Raw genomic sequence first — 7,180 nt, forward strand, 5'->3', positions numbered from 1 at the left:
TATATGTTCTGTACCTTGCCATATTTGATTTTCAAGGAGAGACTCTGAGCACACAATTGTGCCCCATATGATGTGGACTCCACCTTTGGATCTTCAGTAGGTTTTAGGTGTAAAATCTGTATGTGACCTGAAAGTGTGAATGTGTGCAGTGTGTAGTTATACATCAGACTGTATGGAGTTGCATCAAACAACATACAGATGATAGAAGATGGTTGTATTGTGTTATAATAGATTAGTAGCTTAAAGGGCCTGAGGATAGACCATCAATATTAGATCTGCGGAGGGCCAACACCTGGATCCCCTGCTGATCACCAGTACTGAGGCAGCATGGGTGAGCCACGCTACTCACTTACTGTACAAACTGTATCGGTGAGTAATATGCAAGGGTCCGGATGTCGTCTCCCGCCGGTCTAATATTGATGGCCTATTATAAGGAAAGGATGTCCATCTTAGGGTTCGTTCACACGGGGCAGATTCTGACGCCGAATCCAGCTCAGAATAGAGGTCTATGTAGACCAGGCATGTGAAACTCAGGGTACCCCGAGGGCCACATGAGTAACAAGAGGTTGTTGCGAGGGCCGCACACAGCAGCTAATGTTACACACGTATTTTAACAGCAGTCATGAAAACAAGATATGAAGAAGTAATATGTAACAGCAACTAATATATTTAACAAAAATACAGCAATTAAAAACTAAACATTTATTTGCTATTATTTTCACATACAGGAGGGCCACTCACTTGCTTGGACTTTGCCTGTGCGGCAGTGGGTCCCTTCTTCCTCAGCACGGTCACAGTATCCCAGTCACTCTCAGCCACGACTCTTCCTCCGCTCACAACAAAACTGACTTAGGTGCATCAGCAGCCACGTGAGCCGCAGATGTACAAAACTCACGATCAGCACTTCTGGGTTGTCATTCATTGGCCCATATCCCTGCATATGACCTGCTTACGTGATCAGCAGCCCACCAAAGTACACACGTCATGGATTGACACAGAGCTAGTTGGTCGGCTGCTGATCACGTAAGCAGGTCATATGTAGGGATATGGGCCAATGAATGAAGAGCCGGAAGTGCTGATCGTGAGTTTTGTACATCTGCGGCCCGCACAAAAGTCTCAAACTTTGTCTCTAAAGTTTAGAGACAAAGTTTGAGACTTTTGTGCGGGCCGCAGATATGCCTGTAAAGGGCCGCATGTTTGACATGCCTGATGTAGACCGCTAGATTCCTTTTTTTCGTGAGTGGTATATTCCGGCTCACGGAAAAAAGAAATGAACTGTCCTTTCTTCAGGCGGATTCTGCGGCTGAGTCAGCCCCGGCGTCCGCCTCGCCACAGCACCCTCTGGACTAGGCCAATTCATTTAAGCCTACTCCGGAGGGGGAAGAATCACGACCAAAATACACCATGCCGTGCCTCGTGTGAAAATAGCCCTAAGAAACTGGATAACCCCTTTAAGAATAAATCCTACAATGTGACTAATGTATTAAATGTTGAAAGCAAGTTCTTCATATTCACCAATGAGGTATTATGTGTATGTTCCTTACCCAGAATTCTTAGCAGGGCATACATGGTCTTACAAGTCCCTGTATCATTTGTAGAAAAGAAAAAACCTTACTCAATATCTGTTAAAATAGTAGAGTGAAATAGAACTCAAAAGTATGGTGTATATGCTTGGCGTCTCGCCCACTTGGAGCCAAGCGAGAATACAGGACTACTGTCAGCACACTGTATGCTTTAAAAAAAGAAGCATACAATGTGCTGGCATAGAGACATCTATCTGTATGGATCAGTATATGATTACTACTGAAGCTGGAGATTTGGCTCAGGTATAATGTTATTGCCTTGTGTATACAAAACCGTAAGTTCAAGACCAAAATTATAACGCAGGGGAAACCAAGTACACATTGAAATCAATGGGTTACAAAGCCTCCCATTGATTTCAATGTGTTACGCGCGTAAGCTGGCACATATTGAAGTCTATGGGATCTATTTTGAAGCGCCGCGCTCTGACACGTGTATACGTGTCTAAATGAGCGGTGCGTTACTCTGTGAGAACGGAGCCTTACATGGGAAGGTGCAGCAAAGCCATTGTCTTTTACTTTTTCCATTAAGAAGAACTTATTTGCAAATTTCTTTCCCATTAGGGTTGAGCTGATCTTGAGATTTCATTATTGTTTTTAAAATCCAATTTTCAATAATTCTCCAGCCGATTCTCCAGCTCGATCACCAATCGGGATCCGATCTTTCCCAATCCCTCAGCCCTATTTCCCATACATCCACATCATACACACAGCTCTGCTCTATACACATCATACACACACAGCTCTGCTCCATACACGTCATACACACAAAGCTCTGCTCCGTACACATCATACACACACGGCTCTGCTCCGTACACATCATATACACACAGCTCTGCTCTGTACACGTCATACACACACAGCTCTGCTACATACACATCATACACACACAGCTCTGCTCCATACACGTCATACACACACAGCTCTGCTACATACACATCATACACACACAGCTTTCATCCTATTGCAAGTGGTAAGGTTAATGTTATAACTTTAGTCTGAAACACAAAATTGCTGATGTTTGTGAACACCAGTGGTCTAAAATGGCCTGAAGGATCCACTGACCAGGCACTAAGGTCTTTGAGACACACAACCGGCAAAGCTCTGAACTTGTCCTCCTTTGAGATACTCTTCAGCTCATAAGGGTCCATTCACACGGAGGAAAAAGGTGAGGAATTTGGTGTGGAATTTCAGCTCTGAAAAAAAAGCCTCCCATTAACTTCAATGGGTTCATTTTTACCTGCTAGAAGCAGGTTGTGCACTTTACGTCATAATCCTACATGGCATGGTACAGCAGAGCCATTGTCTTTTACTGTACTTTTTCCATTAAGAAGAATTTCATTGCATATTTTTTCCCATAAATCCACATCATACACACACAGCTCTGCTACATACACATCGTACACACACAGCTCTGCTCCATACACATCATACACACACAGCTCTGCTCTGTACACATCATACAGTCCTATGAAAAAGTTTGGGCACCCCTATTAATCTTAATCATTTTTAGTTCTAAATATTTTGGTGTTTGCAGCAGCCATTTCAGTTTGATATATCTAATAACTGATGGACACAGTAATATTTCAGGATTGAAATGAAGTTTATTGTACTAACAGAAAATGTGCAATATGCATTAAACCAAAATTTGACCGGTGCAAAAGTATGGGCACCTCAACAGAAAAGTGACATTAATATTTAGTAGCTCCTCCTTTTGCAAAGATAACAGCCTCTAGTCGATTCCTGTAGCTTTTAATCAGTTCCTGGATCCTGGATGAAGGGATTTTGGACCATTCCTCTTTACAAAACAATTCAAGTTCAGTTACGTTTGATGGTCGCCGAGCATGGACAGCCCGCTTCAACTCATCCCACAGATATTCAATGATATTCAGGTCTGGGGACTGGGATGGCCATTCCAGAACATTGTAATTGTTCCTCTGCATGAATGCCTGAGTCGATTTGGAGCGGTGTTTTGGATCATTGTCTGCTGAAATATCCATCCCCGGCGTAATTTCAACTTCGTTACTGATTCTTGAACATTATTCTCAAGAATCTGCTGATACTGAGTGGAATCCATGCGACCCTCAACTTTAACAAGATTCCCGGTGCCGGCATTGGCCACACAGCCCCAAAGCATGATGGAACCTCCACCAAATTTTACAGTGGGTAGCAAGTGTTTTTCTTGGAATGCTGTGTTTTTTGGATGCCATGCATAGCACCTTTTTGTATGACCAAACAACTCAATCTTTGTTTCATCAGTCCACAGGACCTTCTTCCAAAATGAAGCTGGCTTGTCCAAATGTGCTTTGCATACCTCAGGCGGTGACTCTGTTTGTGGCATGCTTGCGGAAACGGCTTCTTTCTCATCACTCTCCCATACAGCTTCTCCTTGTGCCAAGTGCACTGTATTGTTGACCGATGCACAGTGACACCATCTGCAGCAAGAGGATGCTGCAGCTCTTTGGAGGTGGTCTGTGGATTGTCCTTGACTGTTCTCACCATTATTCTTCTCTGCCTTTCTGATATTTTTCTTGGCCTGCCACTTCTGGACTTAACAAGAACTGTCCCTGTGGTCTTCCATTTCCTTACTATGTTCCTCACAGTGGAAACGGACAGGTTAAATCTCTGAGACAACTTTTTGTATCCTTCCCCTGAACAACTATGTTGAACAATCTTTGTTTTCAGATCATTTGAGAGCGGGCTGTCCATGCTCGGCGACCATCAAACTTAACTGAACTTGAATTGTTTTGTAAAGAGGAATGGTCCAAAATCCCTTCATCCAGGATCCAGGAACTGATGAAAAGCTACAGGAAGCGACTAGAGGCTGTTATCTTTGCAAAAGGAGGATGTACTAAATATTAATGTCACTTTTCTGTTGAGGTGCCCATACTTTTGCACCGGTCAAATTTTGGTTTAATGCATATTGCACATTTTCTGTTAGTACAATAAACCTCATTTCAATCCTGAAATATTACTGTGTCCATCAGTTATTAGATATATCAAACTGAAATGGCTGCTGCAAACACCAAAATATTTAGAACTAAAAATGATTAAGATTAATAGGGGTGCCCAAACTTTTTCATAGGACTGTATATACATACACAGCTCTGCTCCGTACACATCATATATACATACACAGCTCTTCGCCATACACAGCTCTGCTCCATACACATCATACACACACAGCTCTGCTACATCCACACTGTAACTAAATCCTCATCCAGCACAGCAGAGTCCTGTATACACTGAGCATGTAACCCAGTAACACTTTTTTAATGGCTAACTTAAAAAGTTTTTTGATGACATATCGAGCTTTCGGGATTGCTATAAAGGTCCCTTCATCAGGATGGTATAACACAATTTCTGAAGGTAGGCATATATATATACACAGAGAAATGGAGTGTTAGATGCAAAATAGATGGAGAACAGAACACCATGTAAATAAACAATGAAAACATACTGTATATATCAGTTCACAGGAAAGTTCTCTGGGTTTATGGCTTCTTTGATCAGTGACGTGGTGTCTAGTGGTTGTAAAACGTCATAAAACCCTGGGCCTGGTTTAACCCCTCTGAAGCGTGTTAAAGGTCGTCATGAGTTTAATCTCCCATATGAGGCAATCTTTTCTGCTCTTGAAATTCCCTCTCAGTACCAGGATCTTCATATCCTGGGTCATGTTATGACTTTCATTGCAGAAGTGTTTTGGCACAGGGAGGTCCATTCATTTTATAATCTAGACCCCTTAAAGAGGACCTTTCACCATTTTGCACACAGGCAGTTCTATATACTGCCGGAAAGCTGACAGTGCGCTGAGTTCAGCGCACTGTCGGCTTTCCCGATCTGTGCCCGGTGTGAAGAGCTTACGGTCTGGTACCGTAGCTCTTCTATGGTCAGAAGGGCGTTTCTGACAGTTAGCCAGGAACGTCCTTCTGCCTCGCGGCGCCTATCGCGCTGTGCTGTGGAGCGGGGAGGAACGCCCCCTCCCTCTGCTCACACAGCTCGTCCATAGACGAGCATTATCAGGGAGGGGAGGGAGCGTTCCTCCCCAGTCTTAGAGCACAGCGCGATAGGCGCCGCGAAGCAGAAGGACATTCCTGGCTAACTGTCAGAAACGCCCTTCTGACCATAGAAGAGCTACGGTACCAGGGGCGTAACTACCGTGGTAGCAGCAGTAGCAGCTGCCACAGGGCCCGGGCCATTAGGGGGCCCGGTGACAGCCGCTACCGCTGCGGTTTTTTTTCAATAGGCAGTTACGGGCCCTATTCACTTGCCGATCCTGGCTGGGCCGGGATCGGCAAGTGACACCGCGGGCCCCACAGGGGCTATCATTATACTCGGGGGTCTTTGCAGACCCCCGAGTATAATGACCGGCGGATCGGGAGAGGTAATAAACATAAAAAACTGTTACTTACCTCTCCGCGATCCTGCCAGGCCTCCGTCCTACTGTTGTCTGACGTCACATGAACCCAGCATGCTTCCCGGGTCATGTGACGTCCGACGTCATTAACGAAGGACGCGAGAGGAGGACAGCACAGGAGCCGGGGAACAGGTAAGAAGCAACAGTGGTTTTTTCTTTAATGTTTTTATTCCCGATTTAGTCTCCGATTATTATACTCTGGGGTCTGAAAAGACCCCAGAGTATAATAATGGTTTATGGGTGTCCACAGAGGGACACTATTGGGGTTAACACTGTGTGTGCAGGGGACACTATAGGGGTTAACACTGTGTGTGCAGGGGACACTATAGGGGTTAACACTGTGTGTGCAGGGGACACTATTGGGGTTAACACTGTGTGCAGGGGACACTATTGGGGTTAACACTGTGTGTGCAGGGGACACTATTGGGGTTAACACTGTGTGTGCAGGGGACACTATTGGGGTTAACACTGTGTGTGCAGGGGACACTATAGGGGTTAACACTGTGTGTGCAGGGGACACTATTGGGGTTAATACTGTGTGTGCAGGGGACACTATTGGGGTTAACACTGTGTGTGCAGGGGACACTATTGGGGTTAACACTGTGTGTGCAGGGGACACTATTGGGGTTAATACTGTGTGTGCAGGGGACACTATTGGGGTTAATACTGTGTGTGCAGGGGACACTATTGGGGTTAATACTGTGTGTGCAGGGGACAGTAAGTAAGGGACATAATAGAGTGCGGAGGAGGGGGTCAGTCGAGGTCTTCGGCGTCAGTTGGGATGGGGGGGGCCCCATGTCAAAAGTTCGCCACGGGGCCCCGCCATTCCTAGTTACGCCACTGTACGGTACTGTGATGTTGTTATAAGTATGTTCTGTTCTGCTTACTTATTCTGCTTTATCTGCCTAGCAACAGTGAGGTAGTAATGGAGGAGGAGCTGAGCTTAGGGGGAGGAGTTGTTAGACAGGGAGCCATGATGGAGCATGGAATAAAGTGTTCTGATCTACAAGAGTAACCATCTATAGTGGACTTATTCCAGAAGACCTGCATCCTCACTACAACACTACAATTGGCGACGAGGATTAAGAATAATCAGCTAAAGGTATTTCCCTGCTACAGAAAACTGTTTACAAGACTGCAATCCTAGCACCAGCCATGGCCGGCTTACCCTCCTTTGCTGTAT

This window comes from Leptodactylus fuscus, chromosome 6 (assembly GCF_031893055.1).
Source record: "Leptodactylus fuscus isolate aLepFus1 chromosome 6, aLepFus1.hap2, whole genome shotgun sequence".
Classification (NCBI taxonomy): domain Eukaryota; kingdom Metazoa; phylum Chordata; class Amphibia; order Anura; family Leptodactylidae; genus Leptodactylus; species Leptodactylus fuscus.